The following is a 12,177-nucleotide window of genomic DNA, read 5'->3' as shown; positions in this document are numbered from 1 at the left end:
CAGTAGAAGTAAGATGAAATATATGAAATGCAAGTTCAACAAAAGAAGAAGTGTTTCTAAACTAGAGGTGAAAGTTGGATATTATATTATCCCTCAAGTCACACGTTTTAAATTTCTTTAGTTCGTAATACATAATGATGGAAAAATAAAAAGGTACGTAAATCAACGAATTCAAATTGGGTGGTTAAAATAGAGAAATGCGTCAAGTATTTTACCTGATGCAAAAGTTAGAGATAATATTATCTATTACGTCAAATGTTTTAAATATTTTGGATCCGTAATACAAAATAATGGAGAAATAAAATAGAATATAAACCAACAAATTTAAATTGAATGGTTGAAATGGAAAAATGCAAGTATTTAATGTTATAAGGTTTAATTGTTATTGTAACTTAACAATTTTAATATAAGAGATAATATTCATTAAATTGCTCTGCCGGTGTATTTTTACCGTTGTTTAGCATATAATAAGAAAAGGAAGAAAAACATCCTCAAACAAAGGAAACAAGTGACACAAAAGATAAAAACAAAATTGCTTTCGTATTTGGGCACATTGCCGTTTGTTCGATGCACATTGCAATAAAAATGTCATTCCAAAGACTAATCACAAAATGCCAATATTACCCGGATTGGGGGACTGTACCTTTCATGCATCGGTTTGATATCTTTTCGTTGCCATTTGCCAAATTGTTTGATGGAGTTTTTATGGTACATACATTCAATTAAGGGGGCCTAGCACATTTAAGATTTTTCTAATAACTAATTTTAAAAAAATAGTAAAACATTTTGTGTTAAAAATATATATCAAAATATCATATTTTTAGGATTATGTAGAATGGCCTCATAAAACATAAAGAGAAAATAAGAGATGCACTAATGATAATTTTACATCGTCTTTCAATAAATAAATAACATGCATTCCGCTAAATTATACTGATGTTTTAAAACAGTTTGAATAATTTGATAAATTAGTGATTTTTGTTGATCGACTGTGCAAATTTTTATATCCTGACAGTGCATGTTCATTAATAAAATTATACTTCTAATAATTCTTTACCGCATCTCCGTATAATAAAATTCAATGTTAAATTAGAAGTTATTATCAATATAGATCATGTCTATAAATTCTCTCTTAATTATATTTTAACATTATATTAATGAGTGAGAATGAAATTAAAAGAGAGATAGAGGATAAAGAGAGAATGAGAAAAAAAATGAAAGAGATGATCTAAGAGTGTGTTTGTTTCAAAGTTAAGAAATATATTTTCTTGGAATTCTATTCCGAGGATTATTATTCCTAGGAATAATATTCTTATGAAACTGTTTGGCCAAAAATTGTATTTTTTAGGAATCATTACAAATTTTATTTAATTTAAAAATAAAAAAAATAAAAATAAAAATAAATATGAGTATTAGTGAGAAATTATGGTTAGTTTATCATTATTCCACTAGTACAAAAAGAACAATATAATTTAAAAATTTACACCCGATATTTTAAAAACGGGTGTAAATTAGAAACGTGATGGCAATTTTGTAAATAAAGTTTCATTTTAAGGATTAACATGTGACAAATTACACTCTATTTATTAAAAATCAGGTGTAAATTAAAAATATTATTATAATTAGATATCAATTACTCCCATTAAATTTAAAAAGGGTGTAAATTTAAATTGTTTAAAAAAATTATTTAATTTCATAACTCAACTCGACACCCCAAATGAACATATCCACAATCTTCAAACATTTGTTACATTGACGCATCTAAACCTGCAAGAGAGTCAGTCTCCAACATACAACTTCACTTGCCTCAATATTCAGATCGTAGCACCGCAACATACAGAACCCATCATCCATCTGCAGCACATCGACACAACTTTATCCTTCAAGCAGATTCAACAGCAACCACGGTGCATCAACAACAGAAGCACAACCTACATATCCTCCAATCTTCAACGCAATCGCAAACACCGACGCGAGCTTCACCTCACGGACCACATCATCATCATCATCGGCAAAAACGAAAACTGACACACACAACTGCAACGATTCCAGAACACAGGTGAGCTCAACGCAGCAACGTTATTGATCATCGTTATCTGATTCAATCTACAATAACAATTTAGGACGCTTCTATATAACTTTATGATTCTTTTTTCTTGTAATTTCTCAACAATTTGTTTATGCTAAATGTAAAGTTAATAGGTAAATTTGAACTTTCAAATGTGAGAGATGGATGCATGGAAAGTGTTTGTAAAAATGTCTCTTTGAACTTTGAAGGACTTCTTCATATACACCTTCTGCAAGGAAAGGATCTCGACCTGCTCATTGTCATTTTTCTTTATAATAATGGTTCTCTTTATGGTAAATGATACTCTGACTTATACTTCAAATTCTTCCTTGAAAGGTCCAGATCACATTTCAATATTTTCCAACTCTATAATAATTTCAGCTTGAGTGGGTGGGTGGAGTGAGGAAGTGCAAAATATAATGCTTAATAATCACTACCATTTATATATCTCTATATATAAACACAGACCTATACATGTATCTATAGCTTAACATTGTTGATTTCTCATATTTCTTTCCTATGGATGTGTTATTGTTGTTACTGTCTCTATTGGTTGCTTTCCTAAGCTTGAATGTAGTTGAGAGCCGAAAAAAACCGGCTGAGGAGCACTATGTTGAGTACTGTGCTATGAGCTGCAGAGCTTACAGTGCCTTAGTGACGGAGTTTGGAGCGGTTGGCGATGGACAAACTTCGAACACACAAGCCTTTAGACGGCGGTAGATCATCTGAGTCAGCACATCTATGTGAATATGCAAATGTAATGTACTTGAAGTGCTTTGAATGTTGATGGGAGAAAAAGGACAGAGACATATGGGACCACCTCCTCCTGGACAGATGTTGAGAGGACCTCCTCCACCTCGTCCTGGAATGCAACAGCCGCCACGTCCCGGCATGCCTCCTCCTCCTGGAAGTGGTGTTCCAGCGTATGGTCCACCCCGGCCTGGCATGCCTCCTCCACCAAATGTTCTAAATCAACAACAGCAAAATTGATTGGTATGTTTGTCAGTTATTTTGTTCTTTCTTTTTTATGATGATAATTTCTGTTTATCATTTAGGTATCTGAATATCTCTGTGTTCTTTAAGGTCAATGTTTATGACAGTCATATATAGATATTTTAAGGATTATATCGATCAATGCTCCAAATCCGTGGGATTTTTCTCCTCTGCTCAATTTAGATTTATCAAACAGTGGTGTAAGGAAAAAACGGTAGAATTTCGAAACATGGACTATTACTTTACTCTAGTGATTTAATAATTGGGAAACTAAAATTCTTGTTTCTGTAGAATAGAAAAAACATGCCGTTAAACAACTTAAATTAAGTTATTTTTCATAATTATTTGTTATCATGTTTGTTCACATGCAAGAATGGATGGATTTAAGTACTTGTGCTCAGATACTTTTTGATTTTGTTCTTTTGTTTAATGCACTTACTAGATAATTCTAGATGAGGTGGTTTGCTATGTGGTGTCGGGAAATTAAGTGGGATATGGATGTGCCTTGGAATGCCTTAGTGTATACATGTGAGTGTGATTAAATTTACTTGTATTTAAAGTCCTAAATGTCTTACAAGTGCTTTGTATGAAAACAGATGATGTCATTCTTGCCTCTCAGGTTTGATTATTAGCTTAACTAGTCTTGCACACTCAAGGCGAACGATATAGTAGTCTGATTTTCGGAACCAACCTCACTGATGTAGTCATAACAGGTAACTTTTGAGATATTGCGAATCGACGACTGAACTGTACAATCCGGTTAAGCTTTTTGGATTAATCTAAAATTTGGTTCCTTTAACAATGAATTTGAATAGGGGACAATGGAACATTAGATGGACAAGGTGAAGTGTGGTGGCAAAAGTTTCATAAGGGGGAACTTAGTTATACAAGGCCTTACCTGATTGAAATCATGCACTCATATGATATTCAAAAATTGAATGCAGCAACATTGTTGTTCGAGGCATCACGATTCTCGCTCCTGTGAATTTGCCAAATACAGATGGGATCAACCCTGGTAAGTTAACAGAGCCAGCCGTGGAGATTTGAGTCCTGAAGAGTTGAAGAATAGACATGTTTGTTATATTGTGTGAAAATCTTTCCCAATCAGAAATTACAATTTAAATGTGTTCTTAGTATGACCCTAGCCAAAGTTTATCCAACTGGGTAGGGTTTAATTTTCCTTTGTCTCACTAGTGCTAGTTTATAGAATTGGTATAATCTTACTATTAGTGTTAAGATTCTCTAATTTTACTTTCCCATCCTGATTTTGTGTAAAATCTTGATTATGGTCTCCTTTATAGTGGAATCTTCTACTGAATCTTTAGAAGAGAGTTATAGACATGGCACAGTTGGGCTTGTCTCTTCTTCGGCTAAGTATATGATTGTTGACGATTCTATTTGCGAGAAACAAGAGACTCATACTAGGTGTTCGATCAATTGTCGTCAAATTGAACAGGGTTTGTTTATTTATACTTTGCCATGTTTTAGAAATGCCCTGTTTTTCTTGAGAATTCTTAAATAAGGTTCTAAGTAACACGCAGATGAGATTGAAAATTGAACAGGTTTGTTTATTTATACTTTCCATGTTTTAGAAATGCCCTGTTTTTCTTTTTCTTCATACATGTGTCCTATGTTAAACACTACTCTAGTTAAATTTATTATAATAAACCACAATTATGTTTCTAGCTATCAAAGTTCATGGTTCATCAAATGATTAGCAGAACTTTGATATAGTTGTGTCGTAGTGCGACTTCCATGTAAAGCGTTCCTCACCGATTCTACTAATATATACCAATTTGATTAACATAGCAGGGTCTTAGAACTATTTTTTTTATATGACTTTAAATGCAGGGACTTGGGTTCTCTTGTTGGAGTGTACACCAATTTGTGGTTGCCTTTTGTTTGCTTTGAGCTTGTCTTACATAAATGAAAGGTAAGAATAATCTTCCTGGATTTATATGGTCAAAATTAAAGTTTTAGAGCCTCTCTATTACATCCTTATGTACCTTGTTTAGTGTTAAAATGTATATTTTGTAATTACAATCAATGGAAGTGGTTCAAATTTCTGTGGTTTATTTATATGTGATAGTTAATACATACATAAATATTCTCATTTCCCTTCATTTTCACCATGGTTTGGAATAGAAAGAGAACTTGTACAACTTAATTGGTGTTTCTGATTAATTCTCAATGATACTTTACCATTTGTGTGAATTTGTGTTTATATTTCTTCAACATAGAATATAGAGGCTCTATTTTTTGTAGTAACTAACTCTGCAAGTTGGAGATATAGTTTGAGCTAGGTGTGTAAAAATAAGATTTCTATGATTGATTGTGCCCCTTTATAATTTGTAGTACTAAAATGCTTGTTTACTCTTACAACAATATATGCAAGTAGACATGTCATTTAGTGATGTTATTTAACTTCTTTTAGTGGCTAGGACAAGAAAGTTTTTCAAAGATGATTTATACAAGATCTACAAGGAAGAAGCTAAAATGGTGGAGGTAAAGAACATGTGTGATAGATATTGTTGCATCTAATTGGAGGTTTTGAAGAAGTTTCACCACAAGTCTGGCTAGTGTCTTATGCTTTGATAGTGAATTTTTAATTTTACAGTTTCTGCTGGAAGATTGAATGATTGAAGTTGAATCTGTTGTGACCTTTTGTGCAGCATGCCAATGGCGGTGTTGTGCCGGAATGTGATGCATATTTAGATGGTCCTTCTTGTTAAAGCATCAAGAGAGTCTTGACCGCATTTTAGGCCTTGCATATTTATTTTCAAATAGTCTACAAACATAAACTATTGTTTTGATCGAATGAGTCAATTCTGAGAAAAAATTATTGTTTTTACCTTTATATGACAGGAAATCAACTCAGAATTCAGTGATTCTCCCTTAAGACTTCAATATTACATAGCAATCACAGGAGCAGCATATCTCATATTTTCCTTCTCCATTCCAACATTATCTTCAATGAGAAATTGGTTAGGACTTGGGAGCATCTGCAATTATCACCCTCGCTTACATTGTATTTCTTCTCATTGTTGTTGTCAAAGATGGTAAATCAAACCCCAACAAAGATTTCACCATCACCGGAAGCAAAGTGAACAAGGTATTCAATAGCTTTGGTGCTATTTCTGCAATCATTGTTACATACACCAGTGGCATGCTTCCTGAAATACAGTCAACTCTACGTAAGCCAGCGGTAAAGAACATGAGAAAAGCCTTGTACTCACAATTTACAGTGGGAATCTTGTTCTACTATGGTGTTACTATAATTGGATATTAGGCTTATGGATCAATGGTATCTTCATATCTTCCTGAAAACTTAAGTGGACCAAGATGGATCAATGTCATTGTTAATGTCATCGTTTTTCTACAATCCATAGTTTCTCAACATGTAAGTATTTAGCATATGTCTCATCATATAAGTATTTATTGAGATGCAATTGAACAAACTAATGTTCAAATAAAATGCAGATGTTTGTGGCACCGATTCACGAGGCTTTGGACACTAGATTTCTGGAAATCGACAAGGGTATGCATTCGGGAAAGAATTTTAAACGTTTATTTCTACTACGCGTCTCCTTCTATACCTGAAACACATTCTTCGCAGCTGCATTTCCTTTTATGGGTGACTTTGTAAATTTGCTTGGATCATTTTCACTTGTTCCCCTCACTTTCATGTTCCCAAGCATGCTCTTTCTTAAGGTTATTATCTCTATCCTTACTAACTACTCACTAGAATGTTATTAATTATTATTATACTTGACTAATTAATTTGTTTATGATTTTGTTTTAAATTAAGATAAAGGGAAAGGGAGCTAGAATTGAGAAGAAGGCATGGCATTGGATCAACATTATATTTTCATTTCTACTTACAATAGCAACAACTATTTCAGCTCTTCGGTTCATCATCAACAATATCCTCATTTCTACTTACAATAGCAACAACTATTTCAGCTCTTCAGTTCATCATCAACAATATCCAAAAGTATCAGTTCTTTGCGGATGCATGATTGTGGATTACCAAATAGAATTATATGCATTAGTTTTAGTAATTAACAAATAGAATTAAGCTCACATATGTAAAATCAATGTATCATTGACCGAACAAGGATTGGCTACCTTAAGGTAGTTGTTACCTTTGTGCCTTTCTCTTTATCTATTTAGCCATTTGTTTCACCACAAGGTAGTTGTTACCATGGCTGTTTTTGCAAATATCGGAGGATAAGGATATAGAAATGTTGCAAAAACAAAAGTCAAAGAAGAAGAAGAAAACTTATATATGAAGAAAGTGTTATGACTTAGTTAAAATATAATTTTTATGTGTATGATTTTATAGTACTTGAAATATTATGAATGCACATGATTTTGTATACTTTTTGGTTAATATTAAAAATATTTTGACTTAGTTAAAATATGATTTTTTATGTGTATGATTTTATAGTATTTGCAATATTATGACTGAAAATAAAATATAACTAAATGGTGTTTATGAAATAGGGTGTAAATAAATATAATTGTTCATTCATAAATGGCGTATTTACACCCGATTTTTACTAAAATAGGGGGTAATTAAGAACATATTTACACCTGATTTTTATTAAAATAGGGTGTAATTAAAACATAATTAAGCCCAATTACACCCGATTTTTATTAAAACAAGGTGTAATTAAAATGTAATTAAGCTCATTTACACCCGATTTTTATTAAAACAGGGTGTAATTAAAACGTAATTACGCCCAATTACACCCGATTTTTATTAAAACAGGGTGTAATTAAAAACGTAATTACGCCCAATTACACCCGATTTTTATTAAAACAGGGTGTAATTAAAAACGTAATTACGCCCAATTACACCCGATTTTTGTTAAAAATAACGGGTGTAAATTCGTTAGACATTTCTCACCCTGTGGATATACACCCGATTTTTATTAAAAATAATGGGTGTAAATTTAATAAAAAACGGGTGTAAATTAACATTTTTGTACTAGTGTTCTCGTGGAAATGTTGGATTCCCACCTTTAAAACATGTTAATAAACTTGAGAAAATTTATGTGTAACAACATTTCTGAGAATAAAAAATATCCGGGAACAATTTTTATAAACTTGAAACAAATATGAAATTGTTTCATTTCCAATGTCATATTCCCATAAATATATTTCCAATCCTTGAAACAAATACACCCTAAGTTCACAAAATTGTGAGTTTAATTCTCATTCTGTTTTTTTTTTTAATTATCTGTTAAAAAAATTTTAAGTGTTTTTTAGGCTTTAAACTTGTTTTGGAAGGGATGAATTTAAAAATTTAATTTATTTAACTTTTATATTTGAAAAATAATAATAATTTATCTATTTTTTAATATAAATCGTTTTCATATTTTGCACATATTAAAAAAATAGTTAGTTTTGTATAAAAAAAATTAATAATAATTTTACAAAATTACTTTTTATCAATAGTTTTGAAAAATTTATTAAAAAAATTGAAAGAATAGAAAACAATAACTATTTAAAGATATAAAAGGAAAAATATTAAAATTATAAAACAATATATATATATATATATATATATATATATATATATATATATATATATATATTGATACAATTTATTTTATTAAAATAATTTATAATGAAAAATATATAGAGTATTAATAATTTTTATTAAATAATAAATTATATATTTATTAATTTAAAAATGTTGACAATAATTTTTATTAAATAATAAATTATTTATTTATTAATTTAAAAATGAAAAATTCTCTTGTTTTAGCGTTCTTGCTGTGAACAAACATGTGCAATATTGATCATGTGTCGGCAAGTTTAATTTTGTTGTGATCAGAATTTTGTTCTCTCTTCACCTAAGAAATTAATTTGTTCAAACCTCTTGTCTCCTTTCTCTTTTTTTATTCCATATTAGATGGTGACAGGCAACCACTTGTATAAAATAGTTATGCAATAAACTATGGGAGAAAATCTGTTCCCAAATCATAATATCTTGTATTTAATTCATTCCATATAAAATTATTTTCAAAAAATTTTATATTGTACTCTATGTTTCATTACTATTTTTTATTACTTTTGTAGACTAAGAATATGTTTATAAGTTGAACTTTAAAGTACTAAATCTAAATATTGATATATATTAAAAATGGAAAAGAGCACTATAATAATTAATTGCATAATATTTCAATTATATTTAATAATTTATTTTTAAAATATTTTGTAAATTTTCAAATTTAGTAAATAAAATAATTCTACTATTCTTTCCAAAAGTCAACTCGCAAATAAATTTAATTATTTTGTAAGCAATTATCATAAGAAATGTTAAAAATAAGACGTTTTTTCATTTTTAAAATTACAAATTATAAGCAAAAAAAAAAAACGTTCACTTCAATTCTCAAATTTTATGGATGAAAAAAAAAGGTTGGAAAGAAAAAGCTTACTAAAAATAGTTAGCCAAATCTCCTAATCAAAATTAGTTAGCGACAAGATTCACGATGGATACTTTACATCATAATTAAGAATTAAATGTCTCTTTTCGAATTCACATGCCATAGACCATAGGTATTAAACTTTTTTTTTCTTCATATTTTTACTTTAAATAAAGAATTAAAAATACATAAAAATAACACCATTTTAAATATAATGTGTAAATAATAGTATAGTATAGATGTTTTTTTTGTTGTTGTTGTGATGTTTAGTACTCTATCATGAAGTTTGGTCTATTTGAGGGAAAAGCCCATAAAGAAGGCAGTTCTTAGTTGGGACGAGTAGGCCCAACAGCATAATAAACAGGGCCCATTGAAAATGAAAGGCTCTTAATGATGAAAAATAATGGGAAGTCCTCTTTCAACTCTTAATGGGAAGTCCTCTTTCAACTCTTATGGTTTCTTCCACATCACTGTAAAAAGATTAAAATATCTCTAGTATCTGGAGATGTATCTCCGGACATATCTTTTTCACACACCATTGAAGTAAAAAATCATGAGAAACCCTTATTTTATAAAAGATTGATACGGAGATGTATCTCCGTATGTACGAAAGATTGATCCAGAGATGCATCTCCGTAACACTCATTAATACATTAATCAGTATGCTCTGTTAGATCTAAGCAGAAACAACAATGACATAATGGAATTGAACCAACATAAATTAATTTCAAAATAAACATTACATAAATTTATATTACATGTTATTAAAAAGAGATGGTTCGGGACATTGTAACCTTCTTATAATATCGTTGGTTAATCTTTGAATCGTTTCATCCATTCAATCGAACCAAATTGAGTAGTAAAAGGTACTCTACATCACATTCAAATCATCATATGTCTTCAATTCAAGTAATATAAAATGTATCTCCCATTCGTATTCTATCGAGGATGAATGGTACTCGAGCTTGACAACTCTCCGATTTTTTAGAAACTGTAGAAGAGTATTCACTTTGATTTTCATATCAAAGAGAACTATGTCCTCGTAGACCCGAAATTGAAGTGGGGGTGTTGTGCCATTGAACTACACAAAAGCAACATGAGGATAGGTACACATTCTAGTTTGTGCAAATAAAATGGATTGAGAGACCATATTTATAGAAATTGTATAGCAATAAGGACCTCACATACATGATCATGTCTTAATAAAATACTTCTGAGATAGATCTTCATATCCGCCTTATTTTTTAAAAAAAATAAGGGTCACTTCGGAGATACAACTCCAAATGATTCCATGTTTTGTTTTTTATTGACGTGGTTTTGAGTGTCTTTGATACATTTCTGAGCATTTGAAGGACAAAATCGAATTTTTAAGAATCTGATATACTTCATAAGAATGAAAAGAGCATTTTCCAAAAATGACATGGAGTTGATTCATATTTCGTATGGAACTCAATTCAATCTGCGTTGTCAATATGAAAACCTCTTTGTTAAATAATCTACAATAAAAGAAATGACTAGTAAATATAAAATCCAACTTATTTAACCGATCGCCTTGATCTTGAAAAGTCATGGGATCCAACTCAAAATTTATATGGAAGCATTGTGTTAGTGCAAGTGCAGCACAAAATAAAAAGATAAATATTGAGATCACGTGAGTATTTGACATATGTTGTCTTGTTTCTTTGTATATGACATATCAAATTGGTATTTTCAAGGTTGTTGTTGTATATGGTTAGGTCAGAGAAAGAATATATGCCTAGGATAGGAATTCAAAGAAGTTACATCACATGTGTGTGTGTTCTAAGCATTGTGTTAATGTGAAACTGCAACACAAGAGTGAGAGTCTCATTTTCCACATGGAGGTGGTGGTTGGTGGTAAAGATGCAAGTAGACCCATATAGCTATTGCCAAAGTCACATCCAAACAGATAGATGCTGAAAACAAAAACAAAACATGACAAACCAAGAAGAATAATAATGCCTTTTCATTCAAGATCTCTCGTAGTAGCTAGGGTTTAGTAAATGACTAGAATGATTGATGATCACAAATTCAATGACTAAATAGCATACTCATGCAGTATAGTTAAAAAAAAAAAAATTAATATTACTACTTCTATTTTTTTTTATTATAGAAAAAAAATTAAATAACAAAGTTTAAAAAAAAAATTAAGTTTTTCAGAAAATTTACCAAAGTGTCTAGGTTTCGCAGGACCCCCTAGAGTATGCGTCAAATGAATTGATCCATTGTTACAAAAATTAGGTGTATGCGCCAAATGGTTTGGCGTCAATGTGTCACCCACATTAGGTTAGCCAAATGGTTTGGCGCATATGTGGGTGTTTTTTTTTTTTTTTTTTACTTTTTACACTAATGAGCCAAATGAATTGACTAACTCAAGAAAATCTTATACCAATGCGTCAAATGGTTTGGCGCATAGTTCAGGGGTCAACCTAGACACTTTGGTAAATTTTCTAAAAAACTTATTTTTTTGCTAATTTTTTTTTAAACATTGTTATTTAAATTTTTTTTCCTTTATTATAAGTCATTTTACCATTTTTATTAATATTAAAAAATGTACTTATTATTGAATGAACAATATAATTATGAATTTTTTATAAATTTATTATTTATTAATAGAATAAAAAAGATATATTAAAAAATGATGAGAATAATAAAAAATTA

At 30.2% G+C, this 12,177-nt stretch overlaps 1 pseudogene; it reads left to right on the top strand.

Annotated features, from left to right (window-relative positions):
- The first annotated feature begins 2,878 nt into the window (after positions 1–2,878).
- LOC131605756 (probable proline transporter 2) lies at positions 2,879–6,948 on the top strand (annotated as a pseudogene).
- The last annotated feature ends 5,229 nt before the right edge of the window (positions 6,949–12,177 follow it).

Source organism: Vicia villosa, linkage group LG5 (genome assembly GCF_029867415.1).
Source record: "Vicia villosa cultivar HV-30 ecotype Madison, WI linkage group LG5, Vvil1.0, whole genome shotgun sequence".
NCBI lineage: Eukaryota > Viridiplantae > Streptophyta > Magnoliopsida > Fabales > Fabaceae > Vicia > Vicia villosa.
The sequence above is the reverse complement of the archived record's forward strand: the minus strand, read 5'-3'. Positions and strand labels throughout refer to the sequence as shown.